The sequence below is a fragment of the Mastomys coucha genome, unplaced genomic scaffold (assembly GCF_008632895.1).
Source record: "Mastomys coucha isolate ucsf_1 unplaced genomic scaffold, UCSF_Mcou_1 pScaffold22, whole genome shotgun sequence".
In the NCBI taxonomy this organism is placed as follows: Eukaryota; Metazoa; Chordata; class Mammalia; order Rodentia; family Muridae; genus Mastomys; species Mastomys coucha.
The window spans coordinates 31,402,059-31,426,957 of NW_022196905.1; the positions used below are offsets into that span (position 1 = coordinate 31,402,059).

At 48.7% G+C, this 24,899-nt stretch overlaps 1 protein-coding gene across 3 annotated transcripts in view; it reads left to right on the plus strand.

The window, feature by feature from the left end:
* The first annotated feature begins 3,791 nt into the window (after window positions 1–3,791).
* Jakmip1 (janus kinase and microtubule interacting protein 1) overlaps window positions 3,792–24,899 on the plus strand; it is a 122,950-nt gene continuing 101,842 nt past the window's right edge. For all 3 annotated transcript variants that reach the window (XM_031341903.1, XM_031341904.1, XM_031341902.1), the window contains exon 1: window positions 3,792–4,080. The gene's annotated coding sequence lies outside the window, so the exon portion shown is untranslated. The remainder of the gene's footprint in view (window positions 4,081–24,899) is intronic.

Below are 24,899 nucleotides of genomic sequence, written 5' to 3' on the forward strand. Positions count from 1 at the left end.
GAGAGTTAATAGCCACACATGCCATCACATGCTCATTAGCCCGTCATTCTGGAGGCTGATGCAGGGGGACTGACATGAATTCTAATCTAGGTGCAAGATGAATATGTATTGAGAATAATTGGGGGTCAGAGAAATGGTTCAATGTGTAAATGCACCTGACACTTTTTCTTGATGATCTGAGTTCAATCCCCAGGACTCATGTTGTAAAAGGAGAGAACCAACTCTCACAGTGGTACACATGCACACACACACACACACACACAGAGAGAGAGAGAGAGAGAGAGAGAGAGAGAGAGAGAGAGAGAGAGAGAGAGAGAGGGAGAGAGAGAGAGGGAGAGAGAGGGAGAGAAAAAGTGAGAGAGAGAGAGGGAGAGAGAGAGGGAGAGAGAAAGTGAGAGAGTGTTAATTTTTTATTTAGAATAACAAAATAACAGCCAGGGCTATACAGAGAAACTCTGTCTCAAAAAAAAACAAAACAAACAAACAAACAAAAAAGAATAACAAAATACAACAAAGAGAGCAAGACCCTTTGTAAACATATATTTCTAATAAATAAATAATTTTATATTAAGCATTCATTTCTCAAGGAAAGTCTTCCCTAGCTTTCAAACAATTTTGAAAATGTGCATACGACTCATAATGAATCTGAGTCAGAAGAACATTTCTACCTGCATCAATGTTTCCTCCACTGAAGCCTGCTGCTGGGGGTGATGGTGCTGCTGCTGCTGCTCCTGGGGGTGCTGGTGCTGCTGCTGCTGCTGCTGCTGCTGCTGCTGGTGGTGGCAGTGGCGGTGGCAGAGGCTGCGGCACACGACTTAATCCAATCAGAGGCAGGTACATCTTTCTGAGTTCTAGGACAGCCTGGTCTATAGAGTGAGTGCCAGAATGGCCAGGGCTATACATACAGACAAACCATGTCTCAAGAAAACAAAAACAAGAATAAAACAACAACAACAAAACCAACAAAAATGTTTTCTTTACTTTCATTACAGAACGCTGAATGATCTATTTCTATGCTTTCTGCATACAAAAGTGTTACCAAATCATTATTCTATGAAGTCACTCAAAACAGATGAAGAAGGATGAGAAAGAGGAAGAGGAAGAGAAGGAGGAAGAGGAGGAAGAAAAGCAGAAGGAGAAGATACCGACCAAAAGATACTACTATAAGAGTGGCTGGTTGTCAGGTGAGTAATTAATTCAATTATTATACTGTTTTTCTGAGTTTTGTGTCTTGTTATATTTGTGGCTTCTAGCTACATAAAACAGAATTTGTTGTATTTATTCTAAATAAAAATAATTTTGCATTTATGTGTGTATATTTCTAAATGTGTCTATGTATCTATAGTGTATGTGTGTCTGTGTTTTTATGTGTAGTGCTTCTGTGTGTGTGTGTGTGTGTGTGTGTGTGTGTGTGTGTGTCTGTGTCAGAGAACCACTGTGGGAATTGGCTTTCTCCTTTCTCCTTTTACCATGTGGGGTTCAGGTCATCAGAACCCCATGTCGGGTGCTTTACTCACTGAACTATCTCTATGGCCCCAATTTCTCTAAATAAATATTGCCTTTTGCACAGAACTTTGTAATTCTTATTCTTCTTAAGGAGGGCTCCTGATTTCAGAAGCTCTGGGCATCATGAAACTCATGCACCATACAGACATCTGTTCATAATCCATTCTTCTCTTACCCATCATCAGAACCCTGTGGTATCGTTTTCCTTCATGCATCTGAAAAAAAAAACCCTGCTTCTTTAAATAAAAAAAAGAAATCCTCCTCTGGAGTCAGAGGGGCTATGCAATGATTTTCTAGCCAAACATATCAAATATGAGGCTCTGGGAGAGTTTCCAGAAAAGCTGTTGCAAGGAGCTGTGGGATGAGTGTGTATTTTGAATCTCCCTCTCCTGGCTGAAATGGAGACAGCATGCAGGGAGACTGTCACCTTGCCACCTTGAAGATACCACGAGGAAGGACGTACCATGTTGAGGAGGGGTGGATAGGAGAAAGTGAGGGCTGGCTTGCCTTGGGATTCTTAAATGAGGAAAAACATAGTGTAGAACAGTGCTTTGGATAACTTGTGGCCAAATGCAATCTGCAACTGATACACATGTATCCAATCAGAACAAACTCAGTGACTCTAGTAACAGAAACTTATTGTCTTTGCTCTAAGCTAGAATGACTCCTTCAAGTCACTCAAGCCTCTCTTGCAGGGACTCCCCTGTGGTTCTCAGAAGCCTCCCCTCTGCTCCTTTCCCAAGTTGGGCTGTTGATGTTTGGTGTTTTGGCCATGCCTTCAGGTTCACCAACTATGTCCATTCTGTGTATCTCTCTACACTCCTTTTCATAGGAAGAGGAGTCAGACTGAATGAGGGGCCAGGATACTCCAGGATAACCTCGTCCTAATTAATGAGACTTGCCAAGGTCTTATTTCTAAAGAAGGTCATATTGTATGTGTGTGTGTGTGTGTGGGGGGGGAAGATGGGCTCTGATCATCCCAGAAACACCTCATTCCTGCTGTTCTTTCCTGGTTGTGTTCCTACCGCATCACCCTTCCTGTTGTTCTTGCTACCAGGCACCCATTTCAGACCATGCTGTCTTTACAGTTGGTCTGTTGCTGTTGATGACATCCTTGGAGTCTCTCACAAACATTCTGGGTCTTTTCTCTACAGTTTTGGGAAGGTCTGCCCTCTCTAAAGTCAGGCATGATCATATGTCTTACATTGGCCAATGAAATGCAAGAGCATGTGGCGCTTTTAAGACGGAAGGGTTGGTTTTACAAACGCCTGTATCAGGCCACCTTTCTTTAACAATGCTCTGTGAATTGTGTTGCTTCTGACCCAATCTCATAAGCATGGCCTGTGACAAGTGACAGCCGTCCATCAATAGAGACCCACTGACTCAAGCAGGCAGGAAACAAACCAGTGAGATTCCGGCTTGTTTGTTACCGCAGCTCCACAGAGTTTATCCTGACTGGTATATTTAAAAAGTGTGAATCTCTTAGCAGTCTTTCTCAAGGTGAGACAAGTCTCAGGGTAAACTTCAAATGTTTTCTCGTAGCCCATAAGACTTCACGGTGCTGGCCCCTGCCCGTTCCTTCTTTCTTACCTTTCCAGTCTCCTCTCTGCCTTGAGACAGCCTTTTTTAGACTGTCAAATATGCCCCATTGTCAATAAACTGTTCCCTGGGCATTGATGCCCTTCCTCATCTTTGCTGGTTTGTCCACTACGTTGTCCTTAGATCTTAGGGACAACACAGTAGGTCCTCAATACATATCTGTAGACCTACACTGAACCAATGGATCTCTGCCTAGCTAAACCCTATCCTCCTGCAAGACCCCGGTTGCCATCGCATTGTCATGAAGTAGGTGCGGTTTTACTCAACGATGGAGACGTCAGAATCGTCGGAATCCCAAGTCTTCCGATTACCACTTGTGACCTTGAACATTTCGCTTTAACCTCTGATCTTCAGATTTTTTTTATCTGTACAAAGTGGGGGCAGACACCCCGCCATCGCTGCATCTTTCCCAGGATGGTCACCATCCCGCGGTGGGTGGCCTCTGTGGGCAGAGAGAGAGCTTCCTAGGCCTGAGACGGTTCCCCCCACCCCCGTTGTTTCTGCCTGCGATGACTCGGGGTCCAGACGAGCAGCACCCAGGCCTTCTCCGCCCAGTGCGCACGCTCGCTTGCGCCGGGGAGCTGACCACCGCTAAAGGCTTTCGCCCCGGGCCCTAAGGACGCCACGCCCTCCCCAATGACTGGCGGGAGAAAACACCAATCGGAGGGACGACGCGGGAGGGGGCGGGGCTGCACCGCGAGCCGGCGCCCGGCGCCCACCGATCTGCAGCGGCTAGCGTGCGGCGCCGGTCCCCGCCGTCCCCGCATCGCACACGGGTTTCCCACGGGCCGAGCCTCCTCGGCTACGGTCCAGGTTTTCTTTATTTTCATTTTTTGCATGCATTCATTTTCTGTTCTATCTCGTCCCTTTTAAGGCAGCGGCGACGGCGACAGCAGCGTAGGTGCGCGCGGGGAGGGGGCGGCCGGAGAATGCGGCTCCCCGCTGCTGCCCGGCTCGGGTCGGAGCGTCAAGCAGGTGGGTACAGGTGTGCCGCGGAGGAAGGGGGTCCAGGACACCGCACCCAGTGGGCGGACCCTGCGACGAGGACACAGCTACCCTTGTTGCCTGTCCGATCCCCACCCCCCCACCCCAGCCTTCGCGCCCCTCACAACCGTTCATCCCACCTCCCGGCCCCGCCCATCTCCCCTCCCCCATTCCCCCCATCTTTCCTGTGGTGGCGGCGCTCCCCAGCATTGGCCCGTGGCTCCCCAGTGTCGTTCACGCCACATCGCTTTCCACTCGTCTTGTCCTTACGTCCCGGACCCACCCGTGCCTCTCTCTGCAAGTGGCGTAGGGGGCGTGGTTGGCTGGCCGGTTCCTGTCCTGAGGGTGTCTGCCTAGCTGGAGCCCAGAATATGTAGGGGTGACCCGGAGGGGGAGGCCTCCTTGGCGATATCCCACCCCACGCACTGCACACGCTGCGGCTGCCGGGCTACGCACACCCTCGCGCCGCTCCGCCCACGTGTGCGCCGGGGAGAAGGCTGGAGCGCTGCGAAGAAAGGCTGGTATCCACCCTGTGCCCGGCGGCGCGCCCTGGGCGCATCGCCTTTCCGGGCAGACATCAGGATGAGCTCCATGCTGCTGCCCGGTCCCATGCTGTGCTCCTGGCAATCAGGCTGGCGACCTTTCAGCCTTCTTTTAGGTAGCTGCGCTGTGCTGCACATTCCTGGACCTTCTGTCCATCATTCCATTCTCCCAGCTGCGGGATTCTAAGGATAGGCCATTTTAGGCCACTGTCCAATCTGGAGCCGTTCACTCTCATTCCCGCACACTAGGCTCTTCCCTAGTCTCTCCTCAGCGCGTTAAACTCAGAGATACTGGTGGCTGACCTGTTCAGCACCTGTCATTCGTGCACATTCAGGCACCCTGACCTTGGCCTTTGCTGTGCTGTGCCCATTTTGGGCACACCCTTCCTTCATCTGGCTGACTCTTTGTAGATCAAAGTTAAGCAGAGCTCCTTGCCAGTCCGTGCTTCCAGGTGTGGCAGAGCCCCTCCCCCTCCCCTCCCCCCTGCCACCCCCCCCCTCCCGACCTTCGCCGTGAATGGCTGTACCTTCCGAAGCAGAGGAGGTGAGCAGAAGAGTAGCCACACCTGATGCCACCTCTTGTGACTTGGGGAGTCTCTGATGTGTGGGCAAGGCTAGGGGAGGAGTTGGCTGTTCCTCCAGATCAGAGGGCTGGCTGATGACAGTTCTCATCAGGTGGGGAGGACAAGTGGAAGGGACGGGTTGGAAGTGAGGTGTGGTGCGAAAGCAAATGTTGTGGGTTCATTTGTGAAGCTGAGGATTGTCGCAAAGGTGCTCCTTGAGACCTTGCTCAGGTAGTACTGCTGAGGTCTGCAGGGGAGTTGGAGATAACTCTCACCACCTCGACCATTTCACAACATGAAATTCTCAAAAGGTCTGTGGTCTTGTAGATGACAAGACTGCCATTCCCTGTGTCATAAGCCATCTTCAGAGTCCCACTATCTCCACTGTGCAGCAAGTTCCTCACTGTTAGTGTCCCTGGTCCACCTGATCCCATTTCCTGCTGTCTGAGCAACCTTTGTGCTTCATGGTGGTGTCTGCACACAAATTGGCTTTTCCCTGTCCTTCCTTTAAAATACTTATCTGTCTGAGAACTTCCAGTTCATGTGATAACACCTTGCCCTGGAGTTACATTCTTGTGGTTTTCTCTTGATTTGCCAGACTGTGACTCCCTATGTGTACCTTCCAGAGCTTCACACTTTTGTGCAACGACAGGATTTGTGTGGGTTTCCCCTCAGGCAGATCTAGCCCACTAGGGATTCTGGGAACTGAGGTGACTTAAACCTTACCTGCCTCTTGGAATTCGCAGGTGTTTTTCCACCTGGGCTTTCTGACTCAGGGTCCTCCTGTGGGGAGACTATTGCTGTGGTCCCCAGGCTCTTGAGTGGGTCTCTTCCTTCAAGGTGATGGAATGGCCCCACTACTAATCTATGCCCTGATTCTTATTTCTGTGAGAGGTCACTCCTGGTTCAGTCTTCATTTCCTGTATAAATGGTGTGTGTGTGTGTGTGTGTGTGTGTCAGTGTCTCTCCTTTGCTGGGTTGTCTGGGGATCAGAGGTGTGGTCCTCTTACTAAATAAATGGTCATGATAAGTATGTGATGAGCTGTGTCCTTCAGCTCTGTCACAGAGCAGAGTTTCCAAGCTGGAAACTCTCCTTTGCCCTCCGTCTAAACTGGTGATCCTAACCGGCAGTCTGGGTGAGGTGAGGTGAGCTCAGGCCCTGGTGGCTCTGTGTCTCTAGGCAAGGCACTCAGTCTCTGTGCTCTGTGGGAAGGAGGGCTATATAAGGAGAATAGCTTGCACCGGCTCTACCTCCCACTTCTGCCTCGAGGGCTCTTATTTTAGCCCAGTGCCATGCAGGTACAGATCATGTGATGATGAGGAGCCGTCTGCTCCTGTGGAGGAGCTGATCAGTGAGCTTTCCTCTACCTCAAATGCTACCCCATGTGGGCTACCGTAGCAATGTATCACCCTCTTCCTACAGGGCCAGAATAAAACTCAGGGTACTGTCCCCCTGCTTTCTGTGGAAGCATGCCACCGTATTAGCCTCCTAGCTACAGGGGCTGCTATAGATAGAGGCTCAGAAGAGGATCCTGGGATGACCAGCCTCCAGCACCAAAGTGTTGAAGAAGTGCTATCTTCGGGGGTTCTACAGGCAGCTGAAGGCAGAGAGGCCACAGGTAGCAGCGGGGTAGGGGTGGGGAAGGGGTGGCTCTGGGACTGAGAGTGGAGAAGGCAGGAGTCTCATAGGAAGTGGACATGAGTACAGTGAGGACTCCAGAGATGTAACTGGGTGCTGGGTCAAAACCCTAGCTGGGGGTCTGGAGAGGTGTTTCAGCAGTTAAAAGCACTTGCTACTCTTGAAGAGGACCTGGGTTGGGTTCCTAGCACCCACATGGCAGCTCACAACCATCTGCAACTCCAGTTCCAGGAAGTTCTATGACCCTTCCTGGCTTCTGCAGGCACCGGGCACATAAATGGTGCACAGGCATACACACAGGCAAGATATTCGTACATGGAAAACAAAAGTAATCTTTTAGGGACAAACCCTGGCTAGAAGCAGAAAAGATGTTAGCATTCTGAGGGCAACCTGGAGGACGGGAGGTGACAGGGTGATGCTCTGCTCTTGCCTCTGGCTTGGACATGCCTTTTCTAAATTGCCCAGGAAGTGTTGTGCTTCTCAGGATATAGATATTTATTTATCTTATATCTAGTGTCAAAATTGGCTGAGGATTTGCTGATCAATTCATAAAATATTTTACATTAACTGTATATCACTTAACAATGGCTATTCCAGTAATCCATGCTGAGCACACAGTTTGTTGCATTACGCACAGTTACACTACTCTGCAGCCATGGCTGTCATCCATTTCCAGAACTTTCTATTATCCTAAACTGCAGGATGAGTTCTTTACTGACCCTCACTGCCCAGTGCAAATACCAGCCTCAGGTTCAATTGCATTTTATCAGTTAACTGCAAATGCGTCCTTCAGTCCCCTGCATTTTACTTTCCTTATTTGGTGAGAGTCAATGGTCCTGGTGTCATAGATTTTGTCAACTTGACACAGACCTAGACACACTTTAGAAGGGGAGTCTGAAATAAAGGAATGCCTCTATCAGATTGGTCTCTGGGTATGTCTGTGGAGCATTGTCTTGATTGCTAATTGAGGTGGGAGGGCCCAGCCCACTCAGGACTGTGCCACTCCTGGAAAGGCAATAGTAGGTTGTATAAGAAAGCAGGCTGAAGCTGGGCAGTGGTGGCACATGCCTTTAGTCCCAGCACTTGGTAGGCAGAGGAAGGCAGATTTCTGGTTTTGAGGCCAGCCTGGTTTATAGAGTGGGTTCCAGGACACACAGATAAGCCCTGTCTTGGAAAAAAAAAAAGAAAGAAAGAAAAAAAAGAAGTTAATAATGTGTAAGAGTCCCTTATGTGGTTCTGGTTTTGAAGGCATGAAGGGACCATAGAGAGCAGCTGAAGCTTGGTACCATGAGAGGCTAGGCTAGGCCACTAACAATTGTACTGCTTCAGTAGCAGTACAGTAAAAATTATTATTATTATTTATTTATTTATTTATTTATTTATTTTTGAGATAGGGTTTTTCTGTGTAGCCCTGGGTGTCCTGAAACTCACTGTGTAGACTAGGCTGGCCTCGAACTCAGAAATCCACCTGCCTCTGCCTCCCAAGTGCTGGGATTAAAGGCGTGTGTCTATACTGTCCGGCAGCAGTAAAAATTATTAAGATTGAAGATATCAAAGAGAGAAGTTTGGAGGCCAAGAGAGGCTGTTGGTGAAGCTATGGCTGTGGATACCCCAGAATATTGGAGATGCTGGACCCTGGGGCATCCTGCAAGGACAGTAGCGGATGTGAAGTATAGCTGGTTAGAGCTGACAAGTCAAGCTGTGTGCTGTGGATACCAGAACTGAAGAGGTGGCTGCAACCAATCATTCAGAGCCCAGAAAATCAAGAGTGAGTCCCAGATGGACATTGAACTTTTCTCACTGTTGAGTGTTGGTTTTGTTTTGTTTTGCTTGTAACTGTGGTCTGGTCCTTCCCTCTTGGAATAAGAAAATATGGAAGTTGTTTTGGATTTCACAGGCATTCACAGTTAATAGATTTTGGTTTTATTTTTTATATTTTATGTGTGTGAGTGTTTTTTCTGCATGCATGTAGTGCACTGTGTGTGTGTTCTTCAGAGATCAGGAAAGAACTAGTTCCAAGGTAACTTGGAACTAGAGTTACAAATGGTTGTGAGCCACCATGTGGGTACTGGGTTACAAACCCAGATCCTCAGCCAGTGCTCTTAACCACCGAGCCGTCTCTCTAGACCCTAGATTTTTATTCATAAAATTTTTGGGTTTATTTTATTTTATGTGTTTGAATGCTTTGCATGTATGCACGTATGTATGTATGTGTACTGTGTATGTGCCTATGGATGGTTGTGAGCCATCATATGGATACTGGGAACCGAACCTTGGTGTTCTGCAAAAGCACCGGTGCTCTTAACTGCTGAGCCATCTCAGTAGCCCTGATGGATTTTTAAAGAAGTCATGGACTTTAAAATCAAAATCATTGACAATTTTTTTCTTTTCCTTTTTTTCTTCTTCCTTTCTTTGTTTCTTTGTTTCTTTCTTCTTTCTTTCTTTCTTTCTTTCTTTCTTTCCTTCTTTCTTTCTTTCTTTCTTTCTTTCTCTCTTTCTTTCTTTCTTTTTTGTTTTTTTGAGGCAGGGTTTCTCTATGTAGCCCTGGCTGTCCTGGAACTCTCTGTAGGCCAGGCTGGCTTCGAACTCAGAAATCTGCCTGCCTTTGCCTCCCAAGTGCTGGGATTAAAGTTGTGCACCACCATTGCCCCAGCGACAAATATTTTTAAAGAATGGAACTTTTAAAATTGGACTATATTTTATATTGTGATAGTAACATGAGATCTTGGGGCCAAGGAATCAAACAGTGGCTTGAAGTGATATATTTGTGTCTCAGATTTCACTAGGGGGTGGAATGCCATAGCTAATTTTAAAAAAAAAAAATGACTATTTATTTGTTGAGGGTAGAGTGCCTGCCACAGCTGTGTGGAGGCAAGAGAACAACGTGTGAGAGTCGGTTCTCTCCTTCCACTGTGTGGAGCCTGGGGTTGGAACTCAGGCCATCAGGCTTGGTGACAAAGAAATGTTGAGCCATTTCTCATAGTTTGCTTTGCCAGCTTCATACAGACCTGAACACACTTAGGAAGAGAGAGCATCAGTTGATGGAATTGCCTCCATCAGATTGGCCTGTGGGCGGGTCTAAGGAGTATTGCCTTGATGTGAGGTGTGAGATGTGATGGGAGAAGACCTGTGCACTGAGAGCACTGCCTCTCTTGTGTAGGGAGCCTGGGCATGGACAGGACAGCAGACTGAGCAAACCATGGGGAGTGAGCCTGTAAGCAGCATTCCTCCATGGTCATTCTGTTCCTGCCTTGAGTTCCTGTCCTGGCTTCCCTGAGTGATAGGCAGTAAGCTGTAAGATGAAGTAGACCCCGTCCTTCCCAGCTCCAGGTTGCTTTTGGTCAGGGCTTTATCCCAGCAAAAGAAAGCAAAGCAGAACACTGGATTTTCGTGCTTGCAAATCCCTTGAACACAAGGATGGAGAAGGCCTTGTTTGGCACTGTGCAGCAGACAGACCCAGCAAGGTGGTCTCCTGGGACAGCACATTCAGGCAGCTATTGGTCTGTTCTGTGTTGTTCAGTGTGACCTGAGTGTGGCCTCTCCCCCTTATCCAGGGCCTGGATATACCCTCAGTACCCTTCAGAGCCCTGATGACTTCAGCCTAACCATGGCAACCTGGGACTGGGCACTGGCTGCCTGCTCTCTCTCCCTATGTCCTTGCCTTGGCTGAAGGACCACACTGAGGAATGAAAGAAGTTCTGTGCTCATCAGTGGGGACTGGGCTTTGTGGTGGTAATGTGCTTGTGTATTCCAGGTCACAGGGACATGCTGGCTCAGCTTTCTGGCCAGTGGCCTCTCCCTCGCAGTGTTTTGAGTCCAGAGCCTTTGGTACTTTGCTTGGGGATGGAAGGGCTGGAATGTGCCATGGGAGGGGTGTCCTGCTTTCTGGGAGAGATGAGGCATAAAAGTCAGGTGAGTAGTGACAGATGACAGGGCTCCTTCTGCGTCCCTTTTAAAACTGTTTTGGAGGCTGACACTGCACCTGTGCACTTCAGCATGGGACACTGTTTAATGATGTCACAATCTGCATCTCCTTCCATTGAGGCAGCCCACTCCCTTCCCTGATCTCCTTTAAAAAAAAAAATGACTCCTTAAAAAAAAAAAAAAAAGGCTGGCGAGATGGCTCAGCGGTTAAGAGCACTGACTGCTCTTCTGAAGGTCCTGAGTTCAAATCCCAGCAACCACATGGTGGTTCACAACCATCTGTACAGCGTACTGAAATACATAAAATAAATAAATAAATAAATCTTTAAAAAAAAAAAACTGAGGTAAATTTACAGAACATGAAGCGAACCATTGCAATGGTTATGGGTCCTCCATGCCCAGCACTGTGCTGGGAGCATCCAACCAGGAGTCTGGTTTAATGGCTCCTAATCTCCCCATCAAGAGCATGGGAATACTTCCTGAAGCTGGAGAGAGGATGGTGGAGTGGGGGAATGGCCAAGGGAGGCAGCTGGCACAGGGCAGGGAAGCTTAGCTGCCTCTCTGCCAGTTTCTGGAACACGCTGGACTCTTGCTGTGGGGAGCATTTCTGTTTGCTGTGTTCTCTCTGGAAGGCTGTCTTCTGCCCTGGCCCTGGCTGACTGCTTGGCTTCTTTCCCATCTTAAATTGCTGTCGCAGGTCAGAACTCCACTTTCCCCTCATCCTCGCTTCAGTTTCCTTCTGAGAGTCATCATGAACTGATAGGACTTTGTTTCTCTCTTTCATGTCCACCCCCCACCCCCATCCACCAAAGCATTGTGCACGCAGAGACTCATTTCCCAAGTTTTTGTGACTCTCAGCCATCCGGATAATGTCCATGTGCAGTAATAACGCGCGTCACTGCTGCGAGGAGGTGGGGTGACTTAGTTTTCCCCATGCTGCCTTGATAGCTCTGAGCACAAGGCTTCATCTTTCTGGGTTCTGCTTCCTCTGTGAGATCTGGAGGGCGTCCTTGTTTACCCTGGGACTGCCGTTGCTGAGGCATGAAAGGATAGCTCAGCATAAGGTTTGAGATGTCTCTGCTGGAGGTGCTCGGACTGAGTGCGTTTCCTCAGGCTTTGGAAACTCAGGTGCTTGTATGAGCCGAGCTGCTGTTCTAGCAGCCACCCTACAGCGTGGCTCCTGAGCCCTGAGTCATGACTCCAGCAGGCATGGGTCAGACTTACTAATGTGAGTAAACCCAGGGGTGAGTGGAGCTGTGGGCATGTCGGGAGAAGGTCCTGCTGTGGAGGTATTGGGCACTGTTAGTATCACTTGTTGCTTTTTCAATTTTTATGATGCAACCTCTAGAATATTTAAAGTGACAGACTGATAGAGGATGCTCAGGGGCCAAAGACTGCCTGTCCCCTCTGCCTACCCAAGGCCTGGGCTTGCTCTAGTACTGCACAACTGAAGTGACAGTATCCCTCTTGGGCCCTGCTGTTGTAGGTTGAAGCTCCCTGAGGTTAAGTGTTGGTAGTACAAGGTATTCACATCTACCAGTGTCCTTTTCTAACTCTGCCTTCTGTTGCTTGTGTGACCTTGGGCCAGGGAGGATTGTGGCTCTTTGGTTTCCTGTTCTGTGAACAAGAAGCTCAGTCTGATGACAAACTGTGACAGAGAACCGTTGTCTACAGCAGGGCTTCTTCTATCTTGCTATGGCTTGGGCTACCAGGTTTAGAGGACCTGGAGCTAGCTGTCTTTGTTGGGGGAGGGGAGAGACCCACAGGGCACACAGTTTGAATAAAAATACAAACCCAGTATTGACGCCACCAGCCCAAATGACTTTTTGAAGGCTGGAGGCAGAGAGTACTATGGTCCCATCTGCAAGGCTTTCTGCTCATGGCCTCTTGGCTTTGTGTCCTGGGGTAGGGGTAGGAGGGCTCACAGTTGCTTATCACTAACCTGTAGCCAAGGTAGTCACTCTAATGTGTCTGGAGAGTGTGGGGACACTTCTGGTGTCACTTCTACTAACAGTACTAGTTTCTCAAGTTGGCTACAGTATTTTACCCTAGAAACTTAAGATCTTTCCTAGTATTTTCCTACATAGTTGTGGCCCCTGCAGTCTCCAGCTGGGGTGCCTAATCTACCACTTTCTGCCAGGCCAGTTAGGGCACTGTGTATTGAATGATCCCTTGCTGGCTTCTCCCTAGGAGCTCTGGTGTCTTGGGGTATCACAGTGTATGTACTCTGTATGGAAAAGGACCAAGGGAGCACTTGGCATAAGCTTTACAGGTTCAGACCTCCTTTGCACTTCTGCCTGAAAGTGTCTGGCAGGGATCAAGGTGAAATTGGGTCGGGCTTACACATAAATTGAAATGAGTGGGGCTGTGTGATTGAGGGTCTTGTTGGGGGTGTGAGTCCTGTGAGTTTCAGGTGCTTCCTGAGACTTGTAAGTTTTATTTACTTCCTAGGGAATTAAAAATATTTTAATTTTGTATGAGTGTTTTTCCTGCATGTATACATGTGTTATGCATGCATGTCGGGTGCTCAGGGAGGTCAGAAGAGGGCATCAGATCCCCTGGAACTGGAGTTATGATTGACTATAAGCCACAAGATGTGTAGATTTGGGGAAATGAACTTAGATTCTCTGTGAGGGCAACAAGTGCTCTAAGTTACTGAGCCTTCTCAACAGTCTCCAACTTCCTGAGTCTTATAAGCCCTCTCTTTCCATGAGTGTGTCTAAGTTAGGGTTTTACTGCTGTGAACAGACACCATGACCAAGGCAACTCTTATAAGGACAACATTTAATTGGGGCTGGCTTGCAGGTTCAGAGGTTCAGTCCCTTATCACCAAGGTGGGAACATGACAACTTCTAGGCAGGCATGGTACAGGAGGAGCTGAGAGTTCTACATTCTCATTGGAAGGCTGCTAGTAGAATACTCACTTCCAGGCAGCTAGGACAAGGGTCTTAAATCCATGCCCACAGTGACACACCTACTCCAACAAGGCCACACCTCCAAATAGTGCCACTCCCTGGGCCAAGCATATTCAAACTATGACAATGAGGGGATATTTCCTAGTTGTTACAGACAAATTATATGAAGTCTACAGGCTGTCCCGGAGCATCTTCAGGACAGGGAACGGACTTGCTTTTGTCAGCTGCATTGTCTACCTACTGTTCCTGATCAAACAGGCTTTCTTTATTTGCCCATTTCTGCCAAGCCAATGCCATGCCTTCATTTGGGGCTCATCTTCATCACCAGGCTTTCCTCCTGAGAATCTTCTCTCACAGCATCATGTGCCCCCTCCCCAGGAAGGGTCAAGCACATCTCCAGGATCCCTGCCTCAAGCATCCTTTATGACTGCCCTAGATGCTTGTGTTGTAGCTGCTAGCGACTTGTGTACCTCCCTGTAAGGCTGCCACGAGGAGGAGAAAAGTGCTGTCCACTCATAGCAGGATCCCAGAGTCCAGTTTGAACACAACACTCAGTAGGTCTATAGACTTCGTTTTGGCTTTTTGGTCTCAAGTTGCTATAATGTCAGTTCTGGGTTGGGCATTCACATAAATGAAATCATTGGGCCTGATTTCCTTGGGTCCATCTGCCCTTGGTAAGGTCACTCTGTGCCCTGAGTAGCCACCTCCAGCGATAGAAACTTGAGACCTAGACATCACAGTTATATACCCTGTACTGTTGATCAGTCTGAGAAGGACAGCTAGGACATATGGGTTAAAACCCGTCATCTTTTAATGGGACGAGGCAGAAAGTATTCGAAAACAATGTTCTTCCAACTCTGTATTTGTGGAAGGCCACATTGCATTTCATTTCTCCTGTAGTCAACTTAGGACCTGCTGGGCCAGAGTGTCACTGAGCTAACATTAAGCTGTCTTTGATTGTATTTCTCCAGTGAGGTTTGGAGCCTGCCAGGCTCAGGGTGATGACAGCTTCTTTTTTACCAAGTAAAAAAAGCAAAAGGGCTATGATCCCTCCTTTGTGTTTGGCTTCTTTACTACATTTCTTACCATGGGTATTTATTTCACTGATGTACACTGCCTGGGAACATTACAGTGGCTCAGTGTGGGCCTGCTTCCTGAGGGCCTGAGTTACAGACCTCCCCTCTGCCTGTTTCTGTAGATTTTGCTAAAGATGAACACTAGATGCTCCAAGACACAAACGAACCCTGTTGCTGTAGGGTATCAGGAAATGGAGGCCCTCCAACAGAGGACAGGCAAGCACGCAGAATCACCCATCTCATAGTATGAGCTGTAATTTTGAGATTTCACAAGCCCCATACCTCTGGGTTGCAGCTATCTTTCAGTTTTTGCTGGTGAGTGGTGAGGAGGGCTTTTGCAGGTAAGCTAGGAGGGTGAATGGTGTTGTCGCTCAGGCATCGAGGTGGGCTGAGAGCTTTCAGTGCTGTCTGATCTATTCACTCCATGAAGCACTTCTGTGCCCTAGAGCTTCCTTGGCACCCATATCAATGTCCTCGAGAGTTAGATATGTTTGAAAATTTCAGCTGCCACCACCACACCTTGGTCTGAAGCTCTGGGCTGCGTAGATAGATTATGAAGGAGATACCCAAATCCTAATGACCTTGTCCTGCCTTCTGGGTGAGGACAGCTACTTGAAGACTTCAGATGCCCCAGCCAGGGAGGCTGGCAGCAGGCATTCGGAACTGCAGCTGGTGTCCCGTGGCTGTTCGATGAAGGGTCGATTTGCTCCTTCCCATTTACTGGCACCAGAGAGGGAAAAAACATGATGGATTTGAAAAACGAGCCATTTAAGAAGCTTAAAATTGTCTATCTACATTGAACAGAAATAACTCTTTGCTCCTCCATTATGTGCTGAGTGCAGTCCCTGATTCATTTAATGCAAATGAAAGCAATAAAGGGGAGCAGAGGAACAGAACAGATGAAAGCAATGGGTGAGGGAGAGCGAAGTCAGTTTCATTTAGGGATGAGGGACATGGGCCTGCCCGTGCTTACCCCCAAGCATGTATAGACAGCACTGAGTGGGCTCAGTGGGCTTAATAAAGACGGTGCTCGTCAGTTTGAGAGGGAAACATAGTTGGCGGGGTAGGGGAGGAGCTGTAGAGAAGTGAATGAGGATGAGCTTCACCCATCACCTCCTTGCCCCATCTCAAGCCATCACATTTGTTAGGTTGTAGCAGGTGTATGTCTGACTTCCATCTGGGAACATAAGCCCTTGGACCACCGCGCTGCCCCGTGAGACGCATTTTGGATCCAGAGGTATAAATAGACACTGAAGGATGGGAATAGAAACCCAGAGAAACTAGAGTAGCTGTGCGAATATCAAATAGAATAGACTTTAAAGTAAAATGATCACTAGAGATGAGGAACAACATTTTGTAAGTATAAAAAAGGATCGATTCCACAGGACTAGTTAGCAATTGTAAGCATGCTCTCACTTAACAACATAACACCAAAATCCATGAGCAAAACCCCCAAAGTGAAGGGAAGTATTCAGTAATGATAGCCACTCACACATTTCATTTTCCTGCACACTTTGAGGTGCTGGGGATGAGACCCAGGTCCTCAAACACACGAGGCAGTGCTCCACTGCCGAGGTATACCCTCCACTCAATATCCCAGTTGTTTTAAAGTTTTCTGATTTTTGAGCATTTATTCTTTGAGAATTTCACATATGAATACCATGTATTTTAGTCATATGCATTCCCTGTTCCCCTTTCATCTTCCTGGGCCTCCTCTGCCCACCCCCACTACCCAGCAGCCCCTCCCCACTTTAGGCTCTCTTCTTTTTTCTTGAAACTCACGGAGTCCAGTTAGTGCTGTCTGTATGCATGCACACGGGTGTGGGGCTATCCACTGGAGCATGGCAACCTACGAGGGGCCACATCTCTGAAAAGAAAAGAAAACAAAACAAACAAACAAACAAAAAAAGGACTCTTCCCTTCCCCAGCAGCCATTGGCTACCAACAGCTCTTCAGCTGGGGGCGGGGCCTCAAGAGCCCCGCCCCATCCATGCTGAAAGTTGACTGGCTCGATCTCTCGCTGGCAGTCTCAGCTGCTGTGAGTTCACGAGCACATTGATCTCCCATTATGCCTAGAAGACATAATAGGTCTCTTCTCCAGCATCTTTTTTGCCATGTTCCCTGAAGTAGAGGCAGGCGTACTACAGATGTCCCTTTAGGGCTAAGCACTCTAACTGACTGTGAGTCCTTCATTAACTGCAGTTGTGAAAACAAGGTTCTCTGATGAGGGCTGAGAGCAAGCAGTATTTCTGTTAATGGACAGGACGACTGGACAGAAGCTGACAAGGACGGGGAACATTGTAAAACCACTCGCTGTAGCAGAGGTCAGTAGAGGGCGCAGAGTTCTTCCTGGGCGACATCCAAGGCCCCCCCTCCCCACCTCCCCGCTTTTGCTTTCTTTCACCCTCTTACAATCCTTACCCCCTTGCTCCCTGGCTTGGTTTGTTCTAGTGTTCTATGGCAAGTTTCCCAGCTTGTCCCCTGTCCCTTCCAGACTGTCAGCCTTTACGTTCCCATCCTGCGTGCTGATCTTGTTCATGACCAATCCGAGGACATTCTTTTTTGCCCCCAACGCTGATACCCCCACACCTACCACGGTCCAGCCTTCCTTGGGACTCAGGGTCCTCCCCAGCCCACTTCACCTTCCCTTCCGTGGCCTCTTCTCAGGCTCCACCCAACCTAGTGGATGCTTGGCTCTGTATGCAAGCCTCTTTATCGCTGACAGGACTGCTCTAAGGGCGGGGCCTGCACCTGCTACTGCTGCTGCGCCCTCTTATTGCACAAAAGGATTGGAAAGTGGCGTCCTGCACTGAGGTAATGCAGTGTTTATTTGTAGTCTAGACATACCGTCAGTGAAGCTTTAATAGGAACATTGATCCTAGCCTGGGTATGGATCATGAGCTGGAAGGAACCCTTCCAAAGAGCTTGTGTAGTGAGAAGATAAAGGTTAGCGGTGGCAGCAGTAGCTCCAGGAAGCATTTCATGACCTCATATCCTCTGGTGTCCTGCCTTTGAGCAGACTGCCTCTTTAGTCCTTTTGCAGCTTCTGATAGGCCCTCCAACGAGAACTAGGGAGCAGGGGTGTTTTTTGTTTTTGGTTTTTTTTTTCTAAAGTGCTTGACAGGTTCCCCTGCTTGTAGGAATTTCTGTCCTCCCCTGCTGATTCTGAGGGTGGCCTGAGGACCTTGGCTGGGTACAGAGGGTACAGGGTACAGAGGGTACAGAGGGTACAGGGTGCAGAGGGTACAGAGGGTACAGGGTGCAGAGGGTGCAGAGGGTACAGGGTGCAGAGGGTGCAGGGCACAGAGGCCTTCCTGTGCTCATAGGCACTATCCTCAAACTGGTGCTCTAGAGACAGTATCCTTGACTTCTGGTACCTTCTTGAAGAAGGAAGAAATCCCGGCTCTTGCACCGTGCTCTCATTGCATGGGATGATGAGTGTGGCCACACGTCTGGGAAAGGAGGGAAGGCTGAGTGAGGGGTGAACAACTGTGGGCCAGGGTCTTGGGAGGAGGTCCCAGAGGACCTGGATTTGGCTTGTCCACAGCCTCCTGGTGATGTTTTTGGGTCTGTTTGCCAAGGGTAGGGCACCTGGCTGGTTTCCACCCATCAAGTAGGGAACAGCATAATACCTGCATCCCTCTCTGGCCCGTGTCCTCATCCTCAGAACAAAGTGTTTAAAAATGAGTTTTTACGTTAATTATTTTTTAAAATGTGTGAGTTTATGTATGGTGTGTGCACGCGTGTGTGCTATGTCCATGTCTGTGCCTGAGTGGAGCCAGCAGAGGACATTGGCTGTCTTGCTCTATGACTCTCTTGTCCCTTTAAGACAAGGTCTGTTCCTGAACCTGGAGCTATTCCAGCAAGCTTCGGCAATCCTCTTGCTTCAGTCTCCATCATAGTACTGGGGTTACAGGTACACAAGACCATACCTATATCTTTATGAGAGCTTTGGAGATTTGAACTCAGGTCCTCATGTGTGTGCGGCTAGGGCTGTTATCTACTGAGCTATCTCTCCAGTCCTCACACCATTTAAAAACCCACAGCTAAACCATCTTGTTCTTATAAACAAAACGGGAATGGTGTCAAGTTCAGCTCTTTATCTCTGCCAACACTGGTTTTCTCTTGAAGAGTATTTTACTTTGATGAATTTAACATTTGGAAAAGAAGTCTGGGAGACCATGTTTGTCAGAGCAGCCTGTGGCATGCTGAGTGACAAGCAGGCTTGGCTGTTGCCATGGAAATATCCTGTGTAGTGACAATATACCCAATGTTCCTGCAACTGGCAACATCTATAAGCTCTGCAGGCTCAGATCTCTTCCCAAGAGAGGATGGGATGGCTGTACCCAAGGCAGGATGACAATGAGTAAGTACTCACCGGGCAACCTAGAACGAGACAAAACCAGGCTAGGTCTGTCAGGCTCACTCTCCCAGACTCCAGCATCTTCAAGACATACCTGAGACTTCATGCACCTGGATTTGAAAAATGGGTCCTGTATCTTAAGTGCTGAATATCTTGCTCCGTTTTAGACATTGACCCTTCTCCTCCACCTGGCACTTGTAGACACTTGTAGACTTGTGGGCTGTCATGAATGTGTCAGATCATTTTTAGCTCTTCTGTCCCAAACCTCCAAACATCAAGGTTGGGAGCTTCCAGGACCACCATTGACTGATAAGGCCGGGCACTATGTCCCTCTAAGTATCAGAAACACAGCAGGGTCCTGTGTCTCCTGTAATGTTTGAGGATCTTTCTCCACTTGTCCAGTAGCTCTGGATGTATAGGGAACATTTGGGAAGTTAAATAAATGAGCAGAGACAGGCAGAGACCGGGTAACCTATTCATGACATTCCTACTTGCTGAAAGGACTCTCACAGTAGATGTGAAACAGACTCCTGTCGCTACCTGGACTGCTTCTTGAAGGGACACATGCTCCCTGCTTGAGTTGGTGGGCACCAGTCATTATCAATTGGGCCACTCTAACAAACTCCAGAGGCTGGGACTTCCAGCAGAGATTGCTTCTCATTGTGTCACAGACCGTGTAGTCTGAGGTCAACGTTCTGGGCTGTTGTGATCTGGTGAGATTCTCTGTGGGTTGCAGGTTTCAGTGTTCTCCTGTGCCCTGCTATGGTGGCAACGGGCAGAAGCAAGCTCTCTCTTTTCTCCTGTCATGACTTTTCTAATATGAAGGCTCCCAAAGACCCCACCTTTTCTAATGCAAAGACTCCGCCTCATCATACCACACGACCCTGCTAGGGGCATAGCATATGAACCTTGGGAATCTCAGCTGCCCTCCACTAGCGAGCTTCCTGCCATCTCTAACCTCACCAGACCCTGCCTTTGTACTGTCTGCCACTGTGTTCTTCCCCTGCCACACCCTTCCTGGCACCTTCGACCAGGCCCAGGCCCCTCTCCTCAGGTACTTCTCTCATCTGCTGTGCCTCTCTGTGTCCCAGGTTGGTCCCCCCATGTAGCTCTTCTCTTCCACATTTCTTCCCAGGGCAGTTCAATATACATGAAGGAGCTGTGCCAGATTCATGTCTGAGATTCTGATGCTCAGCACCAGGCCCAGGGTAGAGCAGACACAGGGATGCTTCTGAGTCAGTGAATAAGACTTGGGGTCCCCGCTGTTCTGCCTGCCTAGGTGCCTCTCACCTCCCTTAGGCTCCTGTACCTGTCTCTGTAAATTCTCATTTACCACAGCCAAGGCCCATTTCAAGTGTCCCTCCATCACAGGAGTCCCCATGGCTCCTGTGGCTATGAATTACCTGGCCTTGTTATGGTATTTTCCCAACTCAGTTGGGAGCTCCCTGACTGTATTTGTGTTGGGGGGGGGGTGGCATCAGGATGCCCACCCTAGAGTTGGGACTGTGAGGGGGGTCTGCAGTTGACCCCAGGCCATCTCCTTCACTCCCTGCTGAGCTGCTACAAAGCTGGTGAGTACCCCCCCAGTGGGCTGAGCACCCCACTTTCTGATCTCCAAGTCTCTCCCTCCCCATCCCATCCCCCTCAACCACACTTCCTGGAGCTTCTGGAGAGAAACCATTGATACCTGTGAACTCTGGGTCCCCTCCCTCTGGGTCCCCTCCCTCTGGGTCCTCTCCTTCTGGGTCCCCTCCCTCTGGGTTCCCTCCCTCTGGGTCTTGGGCATGGCTTTTAGACAGTCTGTGCACACAGCAGGTGCACTTTGCGGAGAGAGCTCTATGCATGTCAAGCCACACTGAGCGTGGAAAGGATGTGGAAACCACAGAAAGAAGTTATTCTTTTCTTGGCCCCCACCAACGGTTCCTACCCATTCTCAGGGGTGGCCCTCACCAACCAGTTCTGGGGGTGGGAGTGTTTACTCTTGGCCTCTTGACTCATTTCAGCAGAGTTGATGCAGAAACAACTGGAGGCCTAAACCCTCTGGGGAGACCTTTTAAGGGTCCTGTCTCATTAATAAGGGATTCTTGGGTGCTGCAGGCAGTCTGCCCAGAGGCAGACTTTGCTTGCTGGTGGGGATATTAGCAAATTCTTATGCTCCATCTGAGACTGAGTTCTTCCCTACAAAATAAGGGAAGTAATAGGTCTTTTTCCAAGAAGTTCAGAGCATTAAATAAAACCCCCAAGGTTTTATTACCATCTCAGAAAGAGTAGCCACCCACCCTCACACTTGCAGGATGGTTGGGGTATTTTGGGCTCTTTGTCTTATGAATGGAGTTAGCTTGACCTTTTCTCCCATGGACCTGACACCAACTTTGTGGTTCTAGCCTCAGGGCCTAGCATAATAAATGGCCCCTAGAAGTCACACCCCTGAACAGGTTAGGACAAAAGACAATAGAGCCATACCCAGTGGCTACACCACTTACTGAATGTATTGTCTGAGGAATTCGCCCTTCCTGCTGGGTTACTATTGGGTGGTTATTTCTTTGATCTTTTTTTCTTTTGTTTTCTTTTTTTTTAATCATGGATGTGTGTTCACAGTTGTGTTCACAAGTGTGTACATGTGTATGTATGTCTGTGTACCTGTGGAGCCCTGCCCACCCCAAGATGACATCATTTCCCTTCCTTGATCATTCTCCACCTTATGTATTGACAAAAGGTGTCTTACTGAACCTGGTAGCTTGCCGTGTCAACCAGTCTGAGTAGCCAGCCTGCTCTGGAGCACCCCCTGTCTCTGCCTCACCTGTGCCTGGATTACAGGAGGGCCCTCATGCCCAATCCTTTTATGTGGATTCTTGAGAACTGAGCTCCAGGCCTTATCGGTAAGTGCTGTGTCTACTGAGCTATCAGGAGGGCAGTCGTGCTGTGGGCAGAGCTATGTCACAGGCTTCAGAGCAGCAATTGTCTAAAAAGATTTACAGTGGTTTCTGGCACTCAGTAGGAGCTGCAGAAGCAGTGGCTGTTATCAGTTGGCACATATTTCTTCATTTGTACTGGATTCCATCTAAAGAGAGCAGGGTACTGATTCTGGCACTTAGTTATTCTTGCAGGATATATATCATCCATTTCTACCTCCATCTCTCCTTTTCAGCCCCTGGTAAGATCATACATGAGAAACTCAAGGACAAAGAGGAGTTCCCATGCAGAGTGTTGGGAGGGAAGCACCCTGCACTCTCCTGAGTGCCGATAAACAACTCTAGCGACAATCGGGTCTTGGTCTGAGTGTGTTTCTGAATGTCTTAACATACTCAGAGTAGCAGGTTTTGTTTTAAATCAGAAGTTGTATTTGTGGTGGGAAATCAAAAAGTCTGATTATACTTGGAGCACAATGTCAAATATTCTGGGATTTCTGTTTTATGGGAGTGCCTCGGTGGTGTTTGGTTTTGTCAACTGCTTTGTTCTTGGAGGCTGGAGCTGGGTGTACAGGAAGAAGCCCGGTTGCTCATCTCTGAGCATGTTCTTGGCATCTTCCATGAGCATGCCTGCACTGTGCTGCTCTGAAGAGTAGAGAACAAAACAGGCAGCTCTTTCTGCAGCTGGGAAGTGCCTGGGGTTTCCTTCCTGACTTAAAGCTTTTGGTCTGCAGCAAGTGCCTCACGTTTCCTTATTGGTCCAAGGCGGAGAATACTGTTGCTTGTTCGACCAGGGGGCCTGGTGGATGGACTGTGCTGTTTGCATACACAGCCCAGCAGCAGCCTGTTTTAGCTGCAGCTCCTGAGTCTGGAAGCAGCAGTGATGCCCTGTGGTGCACGTAGCCTGACTTGGAGCCATCTTGAGCTCCATCCTCACATGCTCTCTGGTACAATGAACAGGTCTCCTTTTGCAGATGATGTGGTTGGGAAGTGAGAGTCCAGTTTTCTTGGTGTGTGTGTGTGTGTGTGTGTGTGTGTGTGTTTCTGCTGCTCTGTACAGTTTGTAGTACCTATTGGGGTGTCAGGAAGGCAGAAGAGGCAGGTCATGGTGGATGGCCCTGGTCTCCTGCTGGGGTTTGGTCTTCCTGTTTCCTTGCCTCCACCTGCTGCTGTGCTGTGGCATTTGCTGAGTGCTCCCTGCTGCAGGTGCTGTAGCTTCCTCCTCAGCCTCTCAACCAGCATGCCCAGAGGAGGCAAGATACTGGCATGGAGCAGTCACTGAAAGGTGAGCGTTAATGAGTCTGGGCCCCTGGAGTGAGAGAGCCTTGCTTCTCTCTCTCCACTCCAAAGCTTTTAGGCTGATCTGAGGAGAGTGGCTGGGAGACCTTGCCCAGCGAAGAGTAGGATAAGATTTCATTTCATGACAAGGGGTAAAAAATGGTTTGTGAAGCACGTTTTAGAACACCCTGGCTGGTTCTATTGTTTCCTGAGAACATGCTGTGCTGAAGTGAATTTGCACTTCTTTATTTTTACTGTTTTTTTTTTTTTTTTTTTTTTTTTTTTTTTTTTGGTTTTTAAAGGCATGTGCCACCACTGCACAGCAAACTTGCCCTTCTTAAACCTCTTGAACCTTCAGGGCTTCCTGACTGTTGGTTATTTGTGTGTTTTGGGGGCAGAGTTTCTGTCCTGGAGAGAGAATTGATAACCAATGCATGGTTTCAGTGGCCCTAGTCGAGTCCTGGAGGTGCTGTGAGCTGCCATTTGTAACTATGATAGGAAACACTGCTTTTATGAAGGTAGGTAGTCTGGTGTTCCAACTAAAAAGAGATAGAGACAGAGACACTACAAAACTATTAGGGATGGGCCTTTTTACATCCATCCATCCATCCATCCATCCATCCATCCATCCATCCATCCATCCATCCATCCATCCATCCAGTGTAAGTATGTGTCAAATGATTAGTCCCCAGGGCTTTTTTTTTTTCTTTTTCTGGAAGGGCGGGGACAGAGCGTAGGGAAAGGGGCATGGCCCTGGAGGCCGGCTTGAGAGTGAGACTTCCTTCTGACTTCAAAAGTCAGACCGGAAGTCAGACTGTGTATACCGGAAGTAGCATTAATATGTTAGGGCTGTTAGAATTCATTATCTTCTTTTTTTATTTAAAATTACCTCTGAGGTTGAGTGGCTCGGCAGAGTGTAGGAGGCAGATGGACGGCAAGATGCAGCGAGCAGGGCCCCAAGGCAGGTGGAGCCGGGCACCCTCGTGGCCCAGAGGACCTGGCCCTGATATAGGTAGTGGCTCTGGAGGCCACAAGGGTCGCTGGTATAGGGATGAATAGTGTTCTTTGCGCCAGTCTGTCCTGCGAAGGTGGCTTTGCTTAGGGCTAATACCGTCACCCATCCAACAGTGCCAGGACTCTGAGGTGACACCCTCGATATAAGTCATAGGACAGTAAGGGCTGGAGCTGGGACTTGGACAAAGGTCTGCAACGAGTTCTTGGCTTTTTTTCCTTCATTCTGCATCCACGGAAGCCCGAAGATTTCAGGGCCTCCGGGTCCATGTTGGTTTCTTGGGGCAGCCATGACTAGCCAAGTATGAGTGAAATGTTGGTAAAAACAGGGGTGAGGGTGGAAGGGCATGTGTTCAAATCCTGCCTCCTAGTGTATTTAGGAGTTAGATACAGTCCATTGACTTGATGTCCATCTATGTGGTGAGTGTTGTGTTTTATAAACAGAGAGAGGCGCGGTATGGTGTGGGGGAAGGCTGTGCCTCTGCGAGCCATGCTGGAGCAGCCATATGGATAGTATAGAATAGACTTTATTTAGGGCATGGGAGGGGAGTAGAGAAGGAGGAGAAGGAGAAGAAGGAGGAGGAGGAGGA